The sequence below is a fragment of the Rhinoderma darwinii genome, chromosome 6, assembly GCF_050947455.1.
Source record: "Rhinoderma darwinii isolate aRhiDar2 chromosome 6, aRhiDar2.hap1, whole genome shotgun sequence".
Classification (NCBI taxonomy): domain Eukaryota; kingdom Metazoa; phylum Chordata; class Amphibia; order Anura; family Rhinodermatidae; genus Rhinoderma; species Rhinoderma darwinii.
In genome coordinates, this window is record NC_134692.1 from 136638374 (window position 1) to 136665290 (window position 26917).

Genomic DNA, 26917 nt, shown 5'->3' on the forward strand with positions numbered 1-26917 from the left:
GGACTAAAAAAATCTATACATTAGGGGTGGATATGTTTTTTTTAAAGGGGCTCGTCCAGTTTGGAGAACCACTACCTATGTGATTGGTCCTAAACCAATGTGCATAATCACAGGGTGATCCGCCTCCCCCTCTATTACATCTATGTTCTCTATAGCAGACATTCATATTCTCCAGCTCCTCTACAGCAGTAGTCTCCAGGCTCTTAGGGAATGCTGGGAGATGTAGTTCCACAACCACTTCAGAGCCACAGGTTCGAGGGCACAAAATCACACGCAGTTTTGCCGCCGTTCTGCGACTCAGTTTTATTTTTCGGGTACTGGTGAAACATGGTTTTAATTGCAATACTGCGGTAACGGCGTGGTTTGTACGGCAGCCTAAACGACTGGCAGAAAATCGGAGCCTAATTAAGGTGAAACACTCAACTCATTAATGAGTCATTACCGCGGCACCTGCCAGCGAGGAATCACGCAACGTCTGGAGGAAATTAAAGACTTGACGTCCATCTTCAGCCTTTGTGGAAAAACGATTTATCTTGATTCCTTGATGGTTCCCTCATGAGGCTCCTGACTTGAGAGAAAAATAATAATGATGTGAGATGATGGCACCGGGGTATAACCTGCCCGATATAGTACCAGTCGCTGACTGTATGGACGATATTCGGACTGGTCTATGGGGGGATCATTCTCTAATGCACCCAGTGAGATCTGTGGATGTGGTGCCTTACTTCCTATACTGTCCCCTAAGAACAATACTTAAAGGAAAGAATACCCACATGACGGCATGCATTGGCATATGCCAACACCTCTATGTGCTTACATGTAAAATGGAAGGTACAGGTTCAGTATTGGCCCATACAGGTGGTGGACGTCATATGACAGATCCACTCAACACAGATACATAATATGGCCGTGTACATAGATCGTGTGTGAATTGTGGTAAACTTACAGTCAGATTATTCCAAGCGACCTAGTGACTACCGCAAACTCACCAACTGGGATTTTTCTCTTAATGGGGAACAGTTTAAGTTGTGCCTTCTATAGGGGAAGGTGTGGATGGCACTTCCATGGGGGACAATGTGGATGGCATTTCTATGGGGATGTTGTAGATGGTACTGCTATGAGGGAAGGCGTGGGTGGTACCTCTATGAGGATCGATGTGGATGGCACTTCCATGGGGGACAATGTGGATGGCACTTCCATGGGGGACAATATGGATGGCACTTCCATGGGGGACAATGTGGATGATACTTCTATGGGGATGTTGTAGATGGTAATGCTGTGAGGGAAGGCGTGGATGCCACTTCCATGGGGGACAATGTGGATGGCACTTCCATGGGGGACAATGTGGATGGTACTACTATGGGGATGTTGTAGATGGTACTGCTGTGAGGGAAGGTGTGGGTGGTACCTCTATGAGGATCGATGTGGATGGCACTTCCATGGGGGACAATGTGGATGGCACTTCCATGGGGGACAATGTGGATGGCACTTCCATGGGGGACAATATGGATGGCACTTCCATGGGGGACAATGTGGATGATACTTCTATGGGGATGTTGTAGATGGTAATGCTGTGAGGGAAGGCGTGGATGCCACTTCCATGGGGGACAATGTGGATGGCACTTCCATGGGGGACAATGTGGATGGTACTACTATGGGGATGTTGTAGATGGTACTGCTGTGAGGAAAGGTGTGGGTGGTACCTCTATGAGGATCGATGTGGATGGCACTTCCATGGGGGACAATGTGGATGGCACTTCCATGGGGGACAATGTGGATGGCACTTCCATGGGGGACAATATGGATGGCACTTCCATGGGGGACAATGTGGATGATACTTCTATGGGGATGTTGTAGATGGTAATGCTGTGAGGGAAGGCGTGGATGCCACTTCCATGGGGGACAATATGGATGGCACTTCCATGGGGGACAATGTGGATGATACTTCTATGGGGATGTTGTAGATGGTAATGCTGTGAGGGAAGGCGTGGATGGCACTTCCATGGGGGACAATGTGGATGACACTTCCATGGGGGACAATATGTATGGCACTTCTATGGGGATGTTGTAGATAGTACTGCTGTGAGGGAAGGTGTGGATGCCACTTCCATGGGGGACAATATGGATGGCACTTCCATGGGGGACAATGTGGATGATACTTCTATGGGGATGTTGTAGATGGTAATGCTGTGAGGGAAGGCGTGGATGGCACTTCCATGGGGGACAATGTGGATGACACTTCCATGGGGGACAATATGGATGGCACTTCTATGGGTATGTTGTAGATAGTACTGCTGTGAGGGAAGGTGTGGATGGCACTTCCATGGGGGACAATGTGGATGGTACTTCTATGGGTATGTTGTAGATGGTACTGCTGTGAGGGAAGGTGTGGATGGCACTTCCATGGGGACAGTCTTTAAATTTTAATTTTTTATTAGTTTCCAAAGTCATATAAAATAGCAACTTTCAGAAAATGATACAATTCCGCAAAGATGGGGTGCTCACAGGAACCCAAACAATAAATCTCAATGTATCACTTATATACAACAGTGCGTGCACAACATAAAATAAAACAGAGAAAAACACATAGAACATTTAAAACATTGCTCACATATTCACCCTGAAGATACAATACATCGCTACAAATATCAACACCTTTGCATATTAATGACCGCGATCCTAAAAAAAAAGACCTCTAATAGGACCCTCGGACCAAAGGGTAATCCACATCCCCTATCTGAAGAATGTGACACCTGCAAATTTTTGATGGAGTAGAGTTGCTTATATGAGGGACCTGAGACGTGTAATATGGAACCCATGGATCCCATCTCTTATCAAACTGAGTAATAGAATGGGACGATTTAACCAACAGTCTTTCCATGTTATGTGCGGATTGTACATGTTGACGTAATTCTTTGGCAGTTAAAGGAGAATTGGATTTCCAAGTTCTCGCGATCATGGATCTGGCCGCAAGTATAATATGATCTATCACTGTTCGCACCTCCACATCAAATTCTGACATGCCAATAAAACACAATGCTAATGTCGGTTGTATGTGAGCGCCGAGACCAGTAACAGACTTTATTAGACCCGCCGTTGCCAGCCAAAACGAGTAAACTAGGGGGCAATCCCACCAGACGTGTCTGTATGTGCCTATCAAGCCGCAGCCTCTCCAGCAATAATGTGGATAAGTTGGGTTCATTTTAGAAATGTGCGCGGGAGTAAGATAAAGGACGTCTCGCAATAACTTGTGCTCTTGGATATTCCCTTAAAGAGGCTCTGTCACCAGATTTTGCAACCCCTATCTGCTATTGCAGCAGATAGGCGCTGCAATGTAGATTACAGTAACGTTTTTATTTTTAAAAAACGAGCATTTTTGGCCAAGTTATGACCATTTTTATATTTATGCAAATGAGGCTTGCAAAAGTACAACTGGGCGTGTTTAAAGTTAAAGTACAAGTGGGCGTGTATTGTGTGTGTTACATCGGGGCGTGTTTACTTCTTTTACTAGCTGGGCGTTGTGAATAGAAGTGTATGATGCTGACGAATCAGCATCATCCACTTCTCTTCGTTACCACCCAGCTTCTCGCAGTGCACAGACACACAGCGTGTTCTCGAGAGATCACGCTGTGACGTCACTTCCTGCCCCAGGTCCTGCATCGTGTCGGACGAGCGAGGACACATCGGCACCAGAGGCTACATTTGATTCTGCAGCAGCATCGGCGTTTGCAGGTAAGTCGATGTAGCTACTTCCCTGCAAACGCTGATGCTGCTGCAGAATCAACTGTAGCCTCTGGTGCCGATGTGTCCTCGCTCGTCCGACACGATGCAGGACCTGGGGCAGGAAGTGACGTCACAGCGTGATCTGCCAGAAGCTGGGCGTTGTGAAGAGAAGTGGATGATGCTGATTCGTCAGCATCATACACTTCTATTCACAACGCCCAGCTAGTAAAAGAAGTAAAAACGCCCAGATGTACGCACACAATACACGCCCAGTTGTACTTTTACTTTAAACACGCCCAGTTGTACTTAAGAAAGCCTCATTTGCATAAATATAAAAATGGTCATAACTTGGCCAAAAATGCTCGTTTAAAAAAAAAAAAAAAAAGTTACTCTTATCTACATTGCAGCGCCGATCTGCTGCAATAGGAGATAGGGGTTGCAAAATCTGGTGACAGAGCCTCTTTAAAGAGGCTCTGTCACCACATTATAAATGCCCTGCCTCCTACATAAGGAGATCAGCGCTATAATGTAGGTGACAGTAATGCTTTTTATTTACAAAAACGATCTATTTTTACCACTTTATGAGCGATTTTTAGCTTTATGCTAATGAGTTTCTTAATGCCCAAGTGGGCGTGTTTTACTTTAGACCAAGTGGGCGTTGTACAGAGGAGTGTATGACGCTGACCAATCAGTGACCAATCAGCGTCATGCACTTCTCCCCATTCATTTACACGGCATATAGTGATATAGTTATATCGCTATGTGCAGCTACATAAACACACTATAACAACATTACTACAGTGTCCTGACAATGAATATACATTACCTCCAGCCAGGACATGATGTGTATTCAGAATCCTGACACTTCTGTAGCTTCTCTGTGAGATTTCCAGCAAGGCAAACGTAATCTCGCGAGATTACGATGTAAACTGTCATTTGAAACGAGATTACGTTTGCCTTGCTGGAAATCTCACAGAAAAGATTCAGACGTGTCAGGATTCTGAATACACATCACGTCCTGGCTGGAGGTAATGTATATTCATTGTCAGGACACTGCAGTAATGTTCTAGTGTGTTTATGTAGCTGCACATAGTGATATAGCTATATCACTATATGCCGTGTAAATGAATGGAGAGGAGTGCATGATGCTGATTGGTCAGCTTCATACACTCCTCTGTACAACGCCCACTTGGTCTAAAGTAAAACACGCCCACTTGGGCATTAAGCAACTCATTAGCATAAAGCTAAAAATCGCTCATAAAGTGGTAAAAATAGATAGTTTTTCTAAATAAAAAGCATTACTGTCACCTACATTACAGCGCCGATCTCCTTATATAGGAGACAGGGCACTTATAATGGGGTGACAGAGCCTCTTTAAGAACCTTGATGGCAGTATACCATTCTTCCAAATTTATAGTAACATTTAGATCTTGTTCCCATTTAAGAATATAAGAGGGGTCATTTATCAATTGTGGTTGCACTAACAATTTATAAAACAATGAAATCCCTCAAAGAGCAGGCCTAAGAGATGCAAAGAACTGATATATAACCGCTGGGAATGTTGGCGAGTGTATTGAAGTTTTGTGTAATGCATGACGGATTTGGAGGAATTTATAAAAATCTCTTGCAGGAAGAGAATAGGGGTATGTTCACACGCAGTGTTTTCAGACGTAATTCTGGCGTTTTACGCCTCGAAATATGCCTGAAAAAACGCCCCTAATACGCCTACAAACATCTGCCCACTGCTTTCAATGGGTTTTACGGTGTTCTGTTCCCACAAGCCTTTATTTTACACGTCGCTGTGAAAATACAGCGCCTAAAAAGACGCCCGCGAAAAAGAAGTGTATGTCACTTCTTGGGCCGTTTTTCATTGACTCCATTGTAAAACTTCTCCAATAACGTCCATAAAATACGCCGCGAAAAACGCGAGTTGCTACAAAAATGTCTGAAAATCAGGAGCTGTTTTCGTCTGAACATGGCTCCGTATTTTCAGACGTTTTTGGTCACTGCGTGTGAACATCGCCTAAGTACGAGAGATATGTTCAAACGTGTGTAGGGAATCTCCAGAGAATAAAAGTCCAATTGTCTTTACACCTGCTACCGTCCAATTACGGAGGTCCAGCTCAGGAATACGTGTGTTCAAGAATTGGATGGGTAAATCTCCAAGAATAGTCATATCTAATGCGGAGGTACATGTACAAAGCGATCTCTATGCAGAAATGGAAGCTGAAATACTGGACAATTTATTAGAAACCTTGTAAAGGGGCGATGATGACAAACAGAATAACGCATTTAATGGGATCCCAAAATGTTCACCCACCGTTTTTTTGTGCGAATTGTTCCACCAGAATTTTGTTTGATCCAAAATAGCCGCCAAGTAATATTTTTTCAAATCCGGTACTCCCATACCGCCTTTGGTCCAGGATCTGGTCATGGTCCTGAATCTAATTCTAGGTTTCCGCCCTGCCCATATGAAGTCTGACAAAATTTTCTGCAATTTAGCAAAATAAGCGTTGGTCACCGCGACAATCACAGTCCGAAATACATACAAAATGGAAGGTAAAAGTAACATCTGAACAATAGCCACTCTAGTGAAGTGACCCAGGTAAATAGCGGTTGCTGTACTATGGACGGCACTTCTATGGGAGAAGGTGTGGATGGCACTTTTAAGGAGAACGTTGTATATGCCACTTTTATGGGGACAATGTGGATGGCACTTCTATGAGAGGACGTTGTGTAAGGTACTTTTATGTGGGACATTGTAAGTGGTACTTATGTAAGGGACATTATGGATGGCACTTCTACGGTAGGACGTTGTGTATGGCACTTCTATGGTGCACATTGGATGGCACTTTTATGGTGCATATTGTAAATGGTACTTCTACGGGGACATTCTGGATAGCACTTTTACGGGGGACCTTGTGTATGGCACTTTTATGAGGGATTTTATGGATGGCACTTCTATGGGGGACTTTGGTAATGGTACTTTTATGGGGACGTTGTGGGTGGTACTTCTATGGGGGATGTTATGGATGGCACTGCTATGGGGGACATTGTGGGTGGTACTTCTACTGGTGCAAAGTGACAGCGCAAGACAAAATTGCTGCGCCACTTCTTCTGTAGGAGTTGGGACATACTGTTTAATGCAAACCTCAGCTGCTGCAGAGCTTTTTCAGGAGCTATCTATATGTCTTCACAAAGAGGTTCTGCAGCTGCTACTGTGTGAATTATATGGAATAATATGCCCTCTGCTATAAATTATATAATAAGAGGTCACCGCAGAGTTCATGTGGCCTGTTTAACAGCACTAAGCCGGCGGCCTCGTATTTTTATATGGTCATGGAACTCCTTGGTGACGTCTAATATTCTTATAAATTGCAGTAGGGGGATGTTACACTTTATATTATACTGTGTTATTACTTTACTATTATTACCTGCAGTTCCAGATCCTGCCACTAGAGGGCACAGCAGCCAGATCCCTCAATGGATGCAGATCACATCCTGAACTTTTAACCAGTGACCTTTACGTTACAGACCCAGACTAGATGTGCCCCGGGCCAAAGGAACACAAATTAATGTCAAATCAAAAAAATACAAGGTTCTTTGTTTGAGAGACTTATTTCACCATTATTAGTTTAGAGAAACATCAGTGAAGGGAAATTCTGAACATGGGAAGAATTATCATCCTAATTCCATTACAATAACTAGTTTGATGTCCCAAAATGAAATTTCAACAAAGAATTCCTGTTACCGTCATTGTAAAATGAACCTCATGATGAGGGTAAATATCTGCATATCTGGAAATTACAGATTCCTAGCAGATTGGAGTTTATTTTTAATGAACTTAGGTTTGACGTATGTCCCGATATCAGAAGTGCCGTAAAGTGAATGTCCACCCTTGAACACGTGATAAAATTCTGTTTGCCTTCACCCACCACTAGGGGGAGCTTACTGCATACTGCTTTTATATAGAACTCAATAATAATACAGTATGCATTAAACTCCCCCTAGTGGTGGCTGTAGGCAGATACAATGTATCAGTTGACTGTCTATATGTCCAATATGGCTAGTGATCGTCTCATCTACAGCTTCATGACCCTTTATATAACAATCTACAAGGTAGGAAACTATAATGACATCACAATGGAGCTTTCTTTCATGGGGTGATATCTCCCACTGGAAAGGGGAATAGTGGCAATCCAAGCTGGGCCCCCTCTCTTCATGGGCCTCATAGCAGCTGCTTGGGCTGCTTTCATGATGCATACGCCCTTTCAGTCACCCCAAGGGAGAGAAAAATAACTGTTAATCTGTAACCTATAGAAGAAGTGACTAGTTGGAGAGGCTGTTTCCAGGGAAGGAGATTTGGCCCGAACAGGAAGTGGGTACATGAGGTGTTTTCGGTCAGTGCACGTGTAAGGAGATCTGCTCCAGAAGGGGTCTGTATGAGTTGTGTACAGATAAGCTGCTGCGTGCAGAAAAGCTTTGTGCAGAGGAGCAGGCCAGTGAGTACCTGAGTGGAAGTTGAGCAGCAGACAAGGCGGCCAGACACTGGGCATCTGTGCTGGGGTCAACAGCAGAGTTAAATCTTTAGCAAAACTGTGGCTGCATCGGAGAAGGACAGGAAGCGGCCATCGATGCAGAAAAGATCACCTGTGTCCGGAGAGCATAATACAAAGGGAGCGGCCACCCAGACTTTATACTGAGGCTTGAGTTGTCCCTTTGGACTATTCTGATATTATCTTCCGTTGAATGAAAAGAGACTGTTCTGATATAAGGTGGGAATTCCAAAAGCATTGCAGTGTCCTCATTGTCGCTCGGAGTTCGGAGTAACAGACTGACTGCGTGTATATATATATTCATAGTCATTCAACCTGTTGCTACTGCACTGTTAGGGTATGTTCACACGGCTTATTTTCAGCCATTTTTCAGGCCGTAAACCTCCCCGAAAAACGGCTGAAAAAACGGAAGCTGAACGCCTCCAAACATCTGCCCATGATTTCAATTGAAAAAACGGCGTTTCGTTCCCACGGGGCGTTTTTTCTTGCGCGCCGTTTGTAAAAACGGCCCGTAAAAGAACACCTGTAAAAAAGAAGTGCATGCCACTTCTTGAGCCGTTTTTGGAGCCGTTTTTCATTGGGTCAATAGAAAAACAGCTCCAAAAACAGCCGTAAAAAAACAAATCAAAAAACGCCTGGTGCTTAAAAAACGGCTGAAAATCAGAGGCTGTTTTCCCTTAAACACAGCTCCGCATTTCACAGCCGTTTTTTGTTTAGTGTGTATATCCTTAGGGCAAGTTCACGTAGCGTAAATACTGCGGATTTTCCGCAACGGATATAGTTGCGGAAAATCCGCAACATAGTACAGTAGCAGCAGAGTGGATGAGATTTGCACAAATCTCATCCACACGCTGCGTAAATGAGAAACGGAACAAACGCTCAGAAATTGGCCTGTGGTGCGTTGTTCTTTTTTTTAAAATCCGCAGCACGTCAATTGTACTTGTGTAATCGCTGCTTATTGGTTGCGGGTTTTCCCGTTGAATTCAATGGGGAGGTAAAACCCACAACAAATAATAGATGTTGTGATTTTTCCAGTGGAATCGCAACTCCGAAAAAAATAAAAGCTTGCACTTACCCAGAATTCCGTGTTTCTTCATCCACGCTGGCCTTCTGGGATGACGTTTCATCCCATGTGACCGCCGCAGCCAATCACAGGCTCACATAAGATGAAACGTCATCCCAGGGCTGCAGAACGTCATGATGTCAGGACGTCTGAGGGACGCGTCGCCATTGTATTTTTTTTTCCTGTGCAGTATTCCGCAGCGGATATTCCGGGCGAAAAAATTTACCACAATTTGGTGCGGTTTTTCGACCGAAATCCCCCTGCAGCGGATATGCTGTGTGCTTTTAGGCGGCGTATCCGCCCTGTGTGAACATAGCCATTTAAAGTTTGTTTGCTGCATCCACAGTAAAGAAGGAGTTAATCGCAACTGCCCAGTCATTTGTCGCCCGTCCGCCTGCCACTTACATAAGAACAAATCTAAGACCCGACTTTCTGTTAAAGTGCAACCGAAGTTCCGTTAAGATTGTCCCACATGATATTGAGATATGAAGAGCTGAGGAGATCAGCAGCTGCTGCGCTAATCTGGGCGTCCCATCACTGACATGTTACGGTATCATCACAGCGCAGAACAGGGCGTCCTCAGACACGGCTTGTTACTTCTGGTCTGGAGTCATTCAAGGTTTTTTTTATTGTTTCATGAAAAGTTCTATAACTTTTTATTACATTCTACAATGATTAGACTTCACTTACGTAGAAGCTTGAAGGGATAATGTCCTTATTTCGATGGCTCGGTCTCATTATTATCTATACGTCTGACATCTCCACAGTTCTATAGGATTATATCAATTGTTCCATCCGCAGGCGTTGTCGTCAGACCGGGATGATAAGTCATTATCTATAATCACATGTCATTTTCTCCTCCATTATATCAGTTATAGGGTCATAGTCCGAACGGTTTATTCTGACCACCGAGGACAATATGACGATCGGCCTTAGCAGATAATGAGCGTCATTGCTGTTCGGAAGGATCCAATATGGCAGAATTACAATTTCCAGGATATGTGAAGAACATGATTGTTTTCTACTCCATGAGTAATGGAGGTGTTGGCCACACTGGAGATTTCAGGATGGTTTCATGACTCACTGACCACCGTCATGTCTATGGGTTTTTCAATATTCTTTCAGACTACCTTATGATTAAAGGGGTCTTCCGGTGTTATGTATATAAAGCTTGATTATTGTTTAAGGGTATGTGCACACGTAGTGTTTTCAGCAGTTTTTCGGGCCATAAATAACATGAAAAACGTCTGGAAAATCGGAAGCAGAACGCCACCAAACATCTGCCCATTGATTTCAATGAAAAAAAAACGTCATTCTGTTCCGACGGGGCGTTTTTTACGCGGCCCTGTTAAAAAACGCCAGCGAAAAAGAATTGCATGTCACTTCTTGAGCCATTTTTGGAGCCGTATTTCATTGCCCAAAAACGGCTGTAAAGAACGCCACGAAAAACGCGAGCTGCTAAAAAAAAGTCTGAAAATCAGGGGCTGTTTTCCCTTGAAAACAGCTCTGTATATTCAGACGTTTTTAATTTTGTGTGTGCACATACGCTAATAATAGCCACACAGCACTCATATAGTACACCTAGTATACACAGTAACAATGTAGTATCCATACAGCACCCATACAGTACACACAGCATATACAGTGCCAATATAGTACACAGAGAGTACAGATACAGTACACACAGCATATAAAGTGCCAATATAGTACACAGAGAGTACAGATACAGTACACACAGCATATACAGTGCTAATATAGTACACAGAGAGTACAGATACAGTACACAGAGCATATACAGTGCTAATATAGTACCCACACAGTACACATACAGTACAAACAGCATATACAGTGCCAATATATTACCCACACAGTACACATACAGAACACACAGCATATACAGTGCTAATATAGTACCCACACAGTACACATACAGTACAAACAGCATATACAGTGCCAATATAGTACCCACACAGTACACATACAGAACAAACAGCATATACAGTGCCAATATAATACCCACACAGTATACATACAGTACACACAGCATATACAGTGCCAATATAGTACCCACACAGTATACATACAGTACACACAGCATATACAGTGCCAATATAGTACCCACACAGTACACATACAGAACAAACAGCATATACAGTGCCAATATAGTACCCATACAGTACAAACAGCATATACAGTGCCAATATAATACCCACACAGTATACATACAGTACACACAGCATATACAGTGCCAATATAGTACCCACAGAGTATACATACAGAACACACAGCATATACAGTGCCAATATAGTACACAGAGAGTACAGATACAGAACACACAGCATATACAGTGCTAATATAATACCCACACAGTACACATACAGTACAAACAGCATATACAGTGCCAATATAGTACCCACACAGTACACATACAGAACAAACAGCATATACAGTGCCAATATAATACCCACACAGTATACATACAGTACACACAGCATATACAGTGCCAATATAGTACCCACACAGTATACATACAGTACACACAGCATATACAGTGCCAATATAGTACCCACACAGTACACATACAGAACAAACAGCATATACAGTGCCAATATAGTACCCATACAGTACACATACAGTACAAACAGCATATACAGTGCCAATATAATACCCACACAGTATACATACAGTACACACAGCATATACAGTGCCAATATAGTACCCACACAGTACACATACAGAACACACAGCATATACAGTGCCAATATAGTACCCACAGAGTATACATACAGAACACACAGCATATACAGTGCCAATATAGTACCCACAGAGTATACATACAGTGCACGCAGCATATACCGTAACAATACATTACCCACACAGCAAACATACAGTACACATGGCATATACAGTGCCAATATAGTATCCACACAGCACTACATACAGTACACGCGGCGTATACAGTGTCAAAATAGTATCCACACAGCACTTCATACAGTACAAGCAGCATATACAGTGCCAATATAATACCCACACAGTACACATACAGAACACACAGCACTACATACAGTACACACGGCGTATACAGTGTCAATATAGTATCCACACAGCACTACACACTACTCAAACAGTAGACCCACAACACACATATATTACTCTCAGCACATAAACAGAACCAAAATAGTATCCACTCAGCACTCACACGGCACATATTTAATACTCATACAGAAGAGAAACAATAGATTGTATTCAACTGCACAACAAACGGAGAGAAAATAGACTTTAGTTTACTGTCCCTTTAAGAACACTTTACACACAGAATATAATGCCAGCGTCCTCTCACTCTCCACAGCAGGAGGAGGTTTCATGGGCAAAGGTCAGAAAAATAAGATTTGTTTTCTAATAATCTGGAAGAATTCTTTAAGTAAGTTGCATACGGCTCTATAGGGAATGGAATATATGGAGTTCATATCAAGTTAATTTGCCCCTTGTTGGCCCATCACAGACATAATCTGAGCCCCCGGAAGTGGATGAGCGCTCCATGTACAATGTTCACATTGCCTCCCATCCGCCAGTGCTGCAAAATGCCAGAGATTGAGTTAGCTGTCGCCAGGATAAATCGAATCATGGTGGTATACGTCAGGTCATGTGATCTAAATGGAAGGTTTCTTTAAATTAAGCCCCGTCCCATGTTCTTTGCGTCTATATTACTTTTTCTGCTGCTTTTGTCAGTTAATTTTTTATGTAATGTAAGAAAAAACCACATGTTTTTACCTGGAAACTGTCAGCAAGCTGCCGTTGGTGGATCTCTTATTTTTAATATGTCCTAATACGCAGCACTCTGAGAGCTGATTGGCTCATTAACATCTTAACTAATGCCCTTTTCTTAGTGAGGGATGAAAATCTGCACAGCACATTACAATAAATGGAATCAACCCAAGGAACATGGAAGGAGGAAGGAGGGGGGCAAACAAAAATTAGGACTTCCTGTCCCAGTTTGGACTAAACTGGGTGGGGGCACCATTTTGATCTTTATTATGTACTCACTCCTCTATATATGTACACGTACACAGACTATAATTGGAATTAAAATATAGTAATTCTCGTCAACAGCAGATAACCTACTTGCTGATGGTTTCCAGGTAGCAACAGGAGTTTTTTTTAAAATTCTACATTCCATGGAGTAAAAGTAAAAAAGTGGATTTTACATTTTCTGACTATATAGCAAAGGTTAATCAAAGGTGGGTAATCGACCCGTGTTGCTTTGTGGGGTTGAATTCCCACTGACGGAGCATGGCCACATATCCATTTGCATGTTGTATCCGCATCCAACAGTTGTGGGTAATTACCTGCAACAATGGTGTCACTACAACGACCCTCTGTTGCATTTTTGCCCCCCAAAAACACAACATGCAATCACCCAGCTTTCCTCAGATCCCGAATAATATTTCATAAAACACAGCTGTATATGCAACTCTAAATAACAATGCATATTTATGTGACCTTCAGGGTCTTTGGAAAGCTGGGTGACAGCCTCACCGTTTCCGTTTTGTTATCCTTGAATTGATTAAAAAAGCCCCAGTAAATCAGTAGAAGCGGGGACGGGAGTATTTATATCCTAATGATATCTCACCCGGGGTGAAATGTACCTGTGACAATGTGGATAAAGTGCCGGTGTGTAAATGGGGTCCATACTGTGAGATATAGGGCGATGTCACCGGGTCATCGACTCGGTGGTATCTCACATGCAGTGGAACGCAGGCCGCCATCATAAAACAAACCGGGATTATTGCACAATAATTCCTCAGCACAAACACTTGGGATTCATTGGCGCTGGTTTTTTTTTAATGAAATCTGTATATCAGAGCCAAGCGTTCCCCGGCTAAGATATTATACCGACCCAGACCGGACAGGGAGCCGATACTACGACTTCTGCCCATAATACATAATGCGCTGTCACCCTGGTTACATTATATTACTGGAGACTCGGCCCGTCACCATGCTGAGACATGGGGCTGCTGGGATTCAAGGCTGAACCCTTAATACTTCCTTACATTTTATATCCTCAACAAAATAAATCAGACATTCCTTATGTATATCAGAATCTGGAAAAGCTGGGTGATGCCCAATATGGCCGTCATATTAGAGAGGGTGCAAAGACAGCAGTTGCATACGGGCCCTGGTGCATTTGGCCCCTCTGCCACATAAGTAGACACCAGTTAGACAGCTTTTGCATAGGGGCCTAGGAGCTTTAAGATATGCCGTCGCTGCCATTATAACTGCCACTTTAATGTCACCCAGCTTTCCTAGCATCCTGAATGGCAAAAATATCTAGAGTTGCAGCAAGAGTCAAAGCTGGGCTTTTGTTCATCATTCAGTTCACTGGGCCAGCCCTGTATGTAAAAACCCTGGCCAAGAAAAATGGCATACATGGCACATGCCCCACCAGCCGCCCCCCACCTAACGATGCCCCTTTATCTTAGATTGCAAAGAGGGACAACACCTGCAAAAAAATGTAGTATTAAGTCACGCCTCTAACCCCGCCCCACCCCAAATACACCCAGTTCAGCCCACGCAGTATAATGCCCCCATAGTGCCCCCCACACAGTATAATGGACTTATAGTGCCTATACTCACAGTATAATGTCCCCATAGTGCCCCCCACACACTATAATGTCCCCATAGTGCCCCCCACACAGTATAATGCCCCCATAGTGCCCCCCACACAGTATAATGGACTTATAGTGCTTCTAATTACAGTGTAATGTCCCCATAGTGCCCCCCACACACTATAATGTCCTCATAGTGCCCGCCACACAGTATAATGGACTTATAGTGCTTCTACTTACAGTATAATGTCCCCATAGTGCCCCCCACACACTATAATGTCCCCATAGTGCCCCCCACACAGTATAATGCCCCCATAGTGCCCCCCACACAGTATAATGGACTTATAGTGCTTCTAATTACAGTGTAATGTCCCCATAGTGCCCCCCACACACTATAATGTCCTCATAGTGCCCGCCACACAGTATAATGGACTTATAGTGCTTCTACTTACAGTATAATGTCCCCATAGTGCCCCCACACACTATAATGTCCCCATAGTGCCCCCCACACAGTATAATGCCCCCATAGTGCCCCCCATACAGTATAATGGACTTATAGTGCTTCTACTTACAGTATAATGTCCCCATAGTGCCCCCTACACACTATAATGTCCCCATAGTGCCTCCCCACACACTATAATGCCCCCATAGTGCCCCCCACACAGTATAATGCCCCCATAGTGCCCCCCACACAGTATAATGGACTTATGGTGCTTCTACTTACAGTATAATGTCCCCATAGTGCCCCCCACACACTATAATGTCCCCATAGTGCCCCCCACACACAGTATAATGTCCCTATAGTGCCCCCCACACACTATAATGTCCCCATAGTGCCCCCCACACAGTATAATGCCCCCATAGTGCCCCCCACACAGTATAATGGACTTATGGTGCTTCTACTTACAGTATAATGTCCCCATAGTGCCCCCTACAAACTATAATGTCCCCATAGTGCCCCCCACACAGTATAATGCCCCCATAGTGCCCCCCACACAGTATAATGGACTTATAGTGCTTCTACTTACAGTATAATGTCCCCATAGTGCCCCTACACACTATAATGTCCCCATAGTGCCCCCCCCCACAGTATAATGCCCCCATAGTGCCCCCCACATAGTATAATGGACTTATAGTGCTTCTACTTACAGTATAATGTCCCCATAGTGCCCCCCACACACTATAATGTCCCCATAGTGCCCCCCACACAGTATAATGCCCCCATAGTGCCCCCCACACAGTATAATGGACTTATAGTGCTTCTACTTACAGTATAATGTCCCCATAGTGCCCCCACACACTATAATGTCCCCATAGTGTCCCCCACACACTATAATGTCCCCATAGTGCCCCCCACACAGTATAATGCCCCCATAGTGCCCCCCACACAGTATAATGGACTTATAGTGCTTCTAATTACAGTGTAATGTCCCCATAGTGCCCCCCACACACTATAATGTCCTCATAGTGCCCGCCACACAGTATAATGGACTTATAGTGCTTCTACTTACAGTATAATGTCCCCATAGTGCCCCCCACACACTATAATGTCCTCATAGTGCCCGCCACACAGTATAATGGACTTATAGTGCTTCTACTTACAGTATAATGTCCCCATAGTGCCCCCACACACTATAATGTCCCCATAGTGCCCCCCACACAGTATAATGCCCCCATAGTGCCCCCCATACAGTATAATGGACTTATAGTGCTTCTACTTACAGTATAATGTCCCCATAGTGACCCTACACACTATAATGTCCCCATAGTGCCTCCCCACACACTATAATGCCCCCATAGTGCCCCCCACACAGTATAATGCCCCCATAGTGCCCCCCACACAGTATAATGGACTTATGGTGCTTCTACTTACAGTATAATGTCCCCATAGTGCCCCCCACACACTATAATGTCCCCATAGTGCCCCCCACACACAGTATAATGTCCCTATAGTGCCCCCCACACACTATAATGTCCCCATAGTGCCCCCCACACAGTATCATGCCCCCATAGTGCCCCCCACACAGTATAATGGACTTATAGTGCTTCTAATTACAGTGTAATGTCCCCATAGTGCCCCCCACACACTATAATGTCCTCATAGTGCCCGCCACACAGTATAATGGACTTATAGTGCTTCTACTTACAGTATAATGTCCCCATAGTGCCCCCCACACACTATAATGTCCCCATAGTGCCCCCCACACAGTATAATGCCCCCATAGTGCCCCCCACACAGTATAATGGACTTATAGTGCTTCTAATTACAGTGTAATGTCCCCATAGTGCCCCCCACACACTATAATGTCCTCATAGTGCCCGCCACACAGTATAATGGACTTATAGTGCTTCTACTTACAGTATAATGTCCCCATAGTGCCCCCACACACTATAATGTCCCCATAGTGCCCCCCACACAGTATAATGCCCCCATAGTGCCCCCCATACAGTATAATGGACTTATAGTGCTTCTACTTACAGTATAATGTCCCCATAGTGCCCCCTACACACTATAATGTCCCCATAGTGCCTCCCCACACACTATAATGCCCCCATAGTGCCCCCCACACAGTATAATGCCCCCATAGTGCCCCCCACACAGTATAATGGACTTATGGTGCTTCTACTTACAGTATAATGTCCCCATAGTGCCCCCCACACACTATAATGTCCCCATAGTGCCCCCCACACACAGTATAATGTCCCTATAGTGCCCCCCACACACTATAATGTCCCCATAGTGCCCCCCACACAGTATAATGCCCCCATAGTGCCCCCCACACAGTATAATGGACTTATGGTGCTTCTACTTACAGTATAATGTCCCCATAGTGCCCCCTACAAACTATAATGTCCCCATAGTGCCCCCCACACAGTATAATGCCCCCATAGTGCCCCCCACACAGTATAATGGACTTATAGTGCTTCTACTTACAGTATAATGTCCCCATAGTGCCCCTACACACTATAATGTCCCCATAGTGCCCCCCCCACAGTATAATGCCCCCATAGTGCCCCCCACATAGTATAATGGACTTATAGTGCTTCTACTTACAGTATAATGTCCCCATAGTGCCCCCCACACACTATAATGTCCCCATAGTGCCCCCCACACAGTATAATGCCCCCATAGTGCCCCCCACACAGTATAATGGACTTATAGTGCTTCTACTTACAGTATAATGTCCCCATAGTGCCCCCACACACTATAATGTCCCCATAGTGCCCCCCACACACTATAATGTCCCCATAGTGCCCCCCACACAGTATAATGCCCCCATAGTGCCCCCCACACAGTATAATGGACTTATAGTGCTTCTAATTACAGTGTAATGTCCCCATAGTGCCCCCCACACACTATAATGTCCTCATAGTGCCCGCCACACAGTATAATGGACTTATAGTGCTTCTACTTACAGTATAATGTCCCCATAGTGCCCCCCACACACTATAATGTCCTCATAGTGCCCGCCACACAGTATAATGGACTTATAGTGCTTCTACTTACAGTATAATGTCCCCATAGTGCCCCCACACACTATAATGTCCCCATAGTGCCCCCCACACAGTATAATGCCCCCATAGTGCCCCCCATACAGTATAATGGACTTATAGTGCTTCTACTTACAGTATAATGTCCCCATAGTGACCCTACACACTATAATGTCCCCATAGTGCCTCCCCACACACTATAATGCCCCCATAGTGCCCCCCACACAGTATAATGCCCCCATAGTGCCCCCCACACAGTATAATGGACTTATGGTGCTTCTACTTACAGTATAATGTCCCCATAGTGCCCCCCACACACTATAATGTCCCCATAGTGCCCCCCACACACAGTATAATGTCCCTATAGTGCCCCCCACACACTATAATGTCCCCATAGTGCCCCCCACACAGTATAATGCCCCCATAGTGCCCCCCACACAGTATAATGGACTTATGGTGCTTCTACTTACAGTATAATGTCCCCATAGTGCCCCCTACAAACTATAATGTCCCCATAGTGCCCCCCACACAGTATAATGCCCCCATAGTGCCCCCCACACAGTATAATGGACTTATAGTGCTTCTACTTACAGTATAATGTCCCCATAGTGCCCCTACACACTATAATGTCCCCATAGTGCCCCCCCACAGTATAATGCCCCCATAGTGCCCCCCACATAGTATAATGGACTTATAGTGCTTCTACTTACAGTATAATGTCCCCATAGTGCCCCCCACACACTATAATGTCCCCATAGTGCCCCCCACACAGTATAATGCCCCCATAGTGCCCCCCACACAGTATAATGGACTTATAGTGCTTCTACTTACAGTATAATGTCCCCATAGTGCCCCCACACACTATAATGTCCCCATAGTGCCCCCCACACACTATAATGCCCCCATAGTGCCCCCACACAGTATAATGGACTTATGGTGCTTCTACTTACAGTATAATGTCCCCATAGTGCCCCCCACACACTATAATGTCCCCATAGTGCCCCCACACAGTATAATGTCCCCATAGTGCCCCTCACACACTATAATGTCCCCATAGTGCCCCCCACACAGTATAATGCCCCCATAGTGCCCCCCACAGAGTATAATGGACTTATGGTGCTTCTACTTACACTATAATGTCCCCATAGTGCCCCCTACACACTATAATGTCCCCATAGTGCCCCCCACACCGTATAATGCCCCCATAGTGCCCCCACACAGTATAATGGACTTATAGTGCTTCTACTTACAGTATAATGTCCCCATAGTGCCCCCTACACACTATAATGTCCCCATAGTGCCCCTCACACACTATAATGTCCCCATAGTGCCCCCCACACAGTATAATGCCCCCATAGTGCCCCCCACAGAGTATAATGGACTTATGGTGCTTCTACTTACAGTATAATGTCCCCATAGTGCCCCCTACACACTATAATGTCCCCATAGTGCCCTCGACACCGTATAATGCCCCCATAGTGCCCCCACACAGTATAATGGACTTATAGTGCTTCTACTTACAGTATAATGTCCCCATAGTGCCCCCTACACACTATAATGTCCCCATAGTGCCCCCGACACCGTATAATGCCCCCATAGTGCCCCCACACAGTATAATGGACTTATAGTGCTTCTACTTACAGTATAATGTCCCCATAGTGCCCCCTACACACTATAATGTCCCCATAGTGCCCCCCACACACAGTATAATGCCCCGATAGGAGGCATGCCCTTATGCAGTCATACTGAAGTGGCGGATGTATAACTAGGTAGGTTTGCCATTCAGAAGTCTAGGAGAGCTGGGTGACAACCTCTATGAACATGATTAAAAAAAAATCCTGGGTTGTCACCCAGGTCTCCTACACTTCTGAAAGGCAAATCTGCTTAGTTATGAAGTAATAGAAGCGCCCATGGACATTAATGGTCTCCGTATTAGTTATCACCCAGCTTTCCCTAATACATACAGGACTAAGTAGCAGCTGAATAGATTTTATTTTTACTTTCCTAAACCTAGACAAATACAGTATTATACATGGCTCCCATTGTATTCACATACAGTTAAAGGGCCGGCGCAGGGTTGATGGAAGCTGCACTAAAACCTTCTCACAGCGGCTTTGGATCTGGTCCCACATTGTCCCCTACCTCTAACTTTGGAGAGGACAGGTGTCCAGCACACAGGATTAATCACATGGCTGGGAGAGAGGAGCAGAAGGTCAGAGGAAGGCGGACAGCTGCCAGGTCACCCATGAGACTGCATTATCTGGGTGGGATTCAACGGAAGTACAAAGCTTAGACCTGCTCGGCCTGTTCTCTGATGACGACACCGCTGCCCCCCAACACCGCCAAGCCATGACACCACCAAAAAAGGGACAAGGCTTGGATATCAACAAGGTTAATCTATAGGTGGCCATCAATGGGGAGATTAACGACTGATCCCTTGCTTGGCAGTAATGGAGCGTACATTTGAAATGATGGGAGTTATTACTCATGGTTTGCCGCCATTGCTAATATTGTTATTGTATTCTTCGGCCCCAGGGTAATTAAATGCTATGGTCGCCATGGGGACGGTCCTCTTTATAGCAGCTACTGTATGCCCCAATTGAAAACCATGCCAATGAGGATAACATTGATTAGGCGCCAAGGATGCAGCCATGTGATGCCTCACAGCCAATCAAAAGAAAGGGCTTCATTTATCAAAACTGTCTAAGAGAAAAACTGGCCTTGTAGTTCATAGCAACCAATCACAGTGCAGCTTTCATTTTTCCACAGCAGCATAAGAAATGGAAGCTGAGCTCTGATTGGTTGCTATGGGCAACAAGGCCTGTTCGTTTTGACATAAAGGACATGCTCCCCCTCCCAAAACAAGAGTATAATGGGGTTGTTCAGTGGTTTCATTGGCAGCAGATGTCCTAATTTAAAGAGATTAACCACTAATATATAATTAATTACAAATATACTTTATACTTTTCAATTTCTCAACATTGTTCTTCACAGCTGAAGGTTCGCTACAATTGTTTCCAGTCTAGATAATCCTCTGTGAGCTAAATACAGCAACAAGACAAATCTCCCCCCTAGTTCTGACACATCTACAATGTACCAGTGCTTGCTGTCAGTGATTAGAAACATTCTTCTTTACATCCTGGCCTTGTCCTGCCACGCAGCTGAGGTTGTGCTACAATGTATCAGCCTAGGCAATCCTCTGTGAGCTAAACACAGCAGCAGCACACATTTCACCCCTGCGTTGGACTCCAGACTGCATTCCCACTACCAGTAGTCTACAATCTGCTCTCCTGTCTATATTTTCTTATCAAAAATAGGAAAGACTCCCGAGAACAAAAGAGAAAAGAAACATTGCCTTGTTCCCCCGTACGCAGTGTGAATGCAGCTTTATCTACACTGGTCCACTGTAACAAACTGCAGCTGTGTGAGCAGGACTAAGCACAGGTTTTCAGTCTATTCGGACAATTCTAGAGACGAATCTGAGCTGAGAAGAAATGCGCGTCTCCATCCATTCACGAAGCAGTATGACAGTCCTAACCCATTAGTATCTGGTCACTGTGCCCTGATATTTGCAGCTGCCCCAGTGCCCCCCTCGGCGTGTATGATACATGGGGGTCACATAAAGTTTACTCGTATAGGGGGAGTCTACGGAGGTAAATGGTCCTCATATTGCAAACAGCAAATCAAAGCAACAGGCGATGAGTGTGCAGCGTCCGCCCTAATGAGACCCCCTCATTTATCTCCAGAGACGCAGATGAGTCCGGCCCAGGACAATAGACATCATATTACATGGAGGGCCAGGGAGACCCTCAAACAACACTTCTATTGCTGGCGGTCGCTCGATTAGCGATGAGATGGAAGCTGCTGCAGAACATCTTGGGCAGGGTGGCTGTTAGCAAAGGTAAAAGACGCCTGTATCCATTATAGCAGCGGCTGAGGGAAAAATATTTTCTATATGAGACAATATCACACATAAAAAACACTTCAATACTGAGGCTGTATCACCTATGATAGGCTTAGATACACCGAGACTATATCACATAAAAGAGCTTAGATACACGGAGATCGTATCACACATAATAGGCTTAGATACACTGAGACGATATCACATATAAAAGGGCTTAGATACACAGAAATGGTTTCACACATGTTAGGACTAGATGCACTGAGACAGTGTTACATATAATAGGCTTAGATTCACTGAGGCGGTATCACATGATAAACTTTGATACTCTGAGACAGTATATCATAGGCTTAGATACACTGAGACAGTATCACACATGATAAGATTAAATACACTGAGACTATTTCATACATTATAGGCTTAGATACACTGATACATAGGATTAGATACACTAAGACAGTATCACACATGATAGGCTTAGATACAGCATCTTAGCAGACAGCATCACACATCATAGGTTTACATACACTGAGACAGTGATAGGCTTACATACAGCAGCTCAGCAGACAGTATCACACATGATAGGCTTAGATACAGCAGTTTAGCAGACAGCATCACACATGATACTTACATACACTAAGGTCGAATTCAGACGAACGTAGAATACGTCCGTTAAAACAACGGCCGTCACACGGATGTATTTCAATGGGGCCGTTCACACAGCCATTGTTTCAACGGACCGCGTTTATTACGTTTTCACTGATCCCTCCATAGACTCAAGTCTATGGGGATCCGTAAAAACAGAACCCGCACGCGCGCAACTCGGCTGTCAAAAACGTCACATTTTTCACGTTCGCGTTTCCCCACTTTCTTGTGAATCTGGCCTAAGACAGTATCACACATGATAGGCTTAGATACATCAGCTCACTGTTCATAGATATTGGATACAGGCGAGGACGGTGTAAAGGTTTGTATGAGGAGACCCCAGGACTGAACGTGAGATGGTTATCCCCCCCCCCTGAACACGTTTGTTATCTCTCACATTTTACGGAGACTTCAGCTGTGATACAATAAAGTCCTCTGACCCAGTGTGTCCTCATCTTTCGCACCTTCACAAGTTACTGCGGGAACGTGAGCCAGAATAGATGATAACCCAGAATACTGTGTATAGAAAAGTACAGATTATTCCCCAATCCTCTCAGATTACAGATAGAGTGCAGCTGCCCGGACAGTTCCACCCGCAGAATGACCTCTCCTGAAGTGACCGCAAATGGACGCTTTACCTTCTATTTATCATCAGGGATTCTGTGCTTTCAATAATGTTAAACTGGGCCCCTAAAATCTGATCTCAGGGGGCCCCTCTAAATACAGCTGTGGGAATTTCTTTAGGGTTAGGGTATGTTCACACGCACTATTTACGGACGTAATTCGGACGTTTTTGCCCCGAATTACGTCCGAAAATAGCGTCTCAATAGCGCTGACAAACATCTGCCCATTGAAAGCAATGGGCAGACGTTTGTCTGTTCACACGAGGCGTAATTTACGCGCCGCTGTCAAATGACGGCGCGTAAATAGACGCCCGCGTCAAAGAAGTGACCTGTCACTTCTTTGGCCGTAATTGGAGCCGTTATTCATTGACTCCAATGAATAGCAGCGCCAATTACGTCCGTAATGGACGCGGCGTTCAAGCGCCTGCACATGCCGTTACGGCTGAAATTACGGGGATGTTTTCAGGCTGAAACATCCCCGTAATTTCAGCCGTTACGGACGCCCTCGTGTGAACATACCCTAAAGGCTGAATTCACACTAGCGTTACTATACGTTTACCTCTCTTCCATCAGAGAGGATCGAGACATTAAACGGAAAGCAACGGTTCCGTTAGGGTATGTTCACACGAGGGCGTCCGTAACGGCTGAAATTACGGGGATGTTTCAGCCTGAAAACATCCCCGTAAGATCAGCCGTAACGGCATGTGCAGGCGCTTGAACGCCACGTCAATTACGGGCGTAATTGGCGCTGCTATTCATTGGAGTCAATGAATAACGGCTCCAATTACGGCCAAAGAAGTGACAGGTCACTTCTTTGGCGCGGGCGTCTATTTACGCGCCGTCATTTGACAGCGGCGCGTAAATATACGCCTCGTGTGAACAGACAAACGTCTGCCCATTGCTTTCAATGGGCAGATGTTTGTCAGCGCTATTGAGGCGCTATTTTCGGACGTAATTCGGGGCAAAAACGCCCGAATTACGTCCGTAAATAGGCCGTGTGAACATACCCTTAGAATTACCATTGATTTCAATTGTAATTCTTTTGTTTCAGTTGCTTTCCGTTTCTCTCCGTTCGCCAGGTTTCAGTTTTTTTGAACGGAAACAAAAGTGCAGTCTGCAGAACTTTTGTTTTCTTCCAAAAAACCGAAACCTAGCGAACGGCGACAAACGGAAAGCAACTGAAACAAAAGAATTACCATTGAAATCAATCATATTGCAAATGGAACCGTTGCTTTCCGGTTAATGTTTCGATCCTCTCTTCCCCTGACGGAAGAGAGGTAAACGTACACTAACGGTACCTTGTTCTGTATGTAGAAGTCCATCCATAGAGGTCGGAAATCCTTCCATCCTCCCAACTTGACCCTGGAGTTTAATATTTTACTTTATTTACAATCTCTCTGTAACATTAAACTTATTTGGACTATAACTTCTCAGTCCCCATGACAACACTTCCTGTCCTGTTCTCCCGGCAGTACAGCAATCTGCCAATCCCAATCACCATCCACATCAATGTCTACATGCTAAAAGGCTTGAATAGCATTAGTTCGGATGTGGACATTGATTTCAATGGTGATTTGACTCGATACAATGTCCATATGACAAAACTAAAGTGCCGGAGCACATGGGAGCATGCATTGCCGCTGGCACTATTCATGGGGGCACTCTGGATGGTGTGCAGACATGAAAAATAACACCCCCACCCGAAAACAACTGTCTTCCCAGAAAAGCAGGGAACAGGTTTACACTATGGAGCCTGTGGTTGCATAAACAAGAGTGCCAGCATGAGCCCCGGCAACTGGCACCAGTAACTGATCCAGAATACAAAAAGTTCTCGCTTCTGATTGGCTGCTGATCTTTTTAACCAGGGACCCTGAGATGGAAAGTGGCACATTATACATTTGGGTGTCTTATTGTATTTTATTTGAATATAGATTATTCCGCAATTGTTTCCTTAAAGGGGTATTCCAATTTGGACAATCTCTTTTGGTTAGACAGGACCCCCAAATAAGCTGGTCAAGGGGATTTCCGATCGTGAAACTCCCAGCGATCAGCAATCTATGAGGGAACCTGGCAGGAAGTGTAAATTTCTCTTGCAGTGTCACCACAGGTGAAAACAAGAATTACATGGTGCCAATTAAAGTCACTAATAGCTGTAGCGACCAAAGACGTCACACATATTTCTAATATGTAGATTTATACTTGTAATAATAATGGTCCTAATTTTACCGTGGTCACGATTTTACCATGGCGGCGACCAAATGTAGCCAAAGTACCCTAGCCTTAAAGGAGTATTCCAGCCCAAAATATTTACAACCTATCCATTGGATAGGTGATAAAATGTCAGATCATTGGGAGACTGAGCGCTAGGCTTTTTTGTATGTTTGACCACCGCTCCATTAAAACTCCTCCTCAGGGTGACCGGGGTCGCCTGATTTTGCAATCGGTGGGGGTCCCTGGAGATTAATATATGTTTGCGGCTGGAATACCCCTTTAAGTGCAACAACCTCGAGAAGTCTGCGGAAAAAAGATCGCACCCCCGCAAGTCCTGTCTTTTCACTCTGCATATAAAGAGCTGAGTTGTGCGTTGCTTTTACAACTCCCCCTGCAATTCTTTTCCTGATGTCTGTGCCGGGGGATAGCTGCGATCTGCTATTTCTGTTAGGTCTTGTATGCTATTTACCTGACGTAGAATATGATACGTGATGTTCTGTACCAGGGATCGTTAATTGTCATTTCCTGAGGCTCTGAAATAGAAACGACAGCAATATCCAGGTCAAAATATGGACGTACATTAAGACGAGAGCGCGCCAACAAAAAGACACGGATGCAGAAACAAGAACATTTACCATAACTGCTCTTTCTTTCTGGCTTTTACAGTCAAGACAACCCACTGTAATCAGCAGCACAAATCTCACTCCTATTCTGATAGTTTGTTACAGTGTATCAGTGCGGGTAAAATGTATCAGCCGGGAGTCCAGACTATTTACCAATAGAAATGTCTAGACTGGATATAATTGTAACAAGCTGTAAGAAGTGTTAGGTCTGTACAGGTTTTCACCTCTTGATGTAAATTATGATATTCCCTGACAGCAAGCAGAGATTTTGAACATGATAAACAGTAGAAACATAAAGTATTAGATAGACGTAGAATCTTTCATTATTCACTGATTAAAGAGGATGTTCATCTTTGAATAACATACTTTTAAATCTAAATATGTCTAAAATTATGTGCTGGTCAGTTTCTTAATGTCTATCTATCTATCTATCTATCTATCTATCTATCTATCTATCTATCTATCTATCTA

General features: G+C 44.4%; 2 long non-coding RNA genes across 3 annotated transcripts; one reads left to right on the top strand and one right to left on the bottom strand.

Moving 5' to 3' along the window:
* Positions 1-318: 318 nt before the first annotated feature.
* LOC142656514 (uncharacterized) lies at positions 319-26362 on the bottom strand. 2 transcript variants are annotated; one of them, XR_012849704.1, is made up of 4 exons: positions 26293-26362; positions 7158-7264; positions 6044-6214; positions 319-568 (listed from the first exon to the last, which is right to left on the bottom strand). It is a non-coding gene; the product is annotated as an uncharacterized LOC142656514 (long non-coding RNA). The 2 variants fall into 2 exon arrangements; XR_012849703.1 differs by lacking the exon at positions 26293-26362 and having other exon boundaries at positions 7158-7764.
* LOC142656513 (uncharacterized) lies at positions 7927-10498 on the top strand. Its single transcript, XR_012849702.1, has 3 exons — positions 7927-8498; positions 9689-9961; positions 10215-10498. It is a non-coding gene; the product is annotated as an uncharacterized LOC142656513 (long non-coding RNA).
* Positions 26363-26917: the final 555 nt, after the last annotated feature.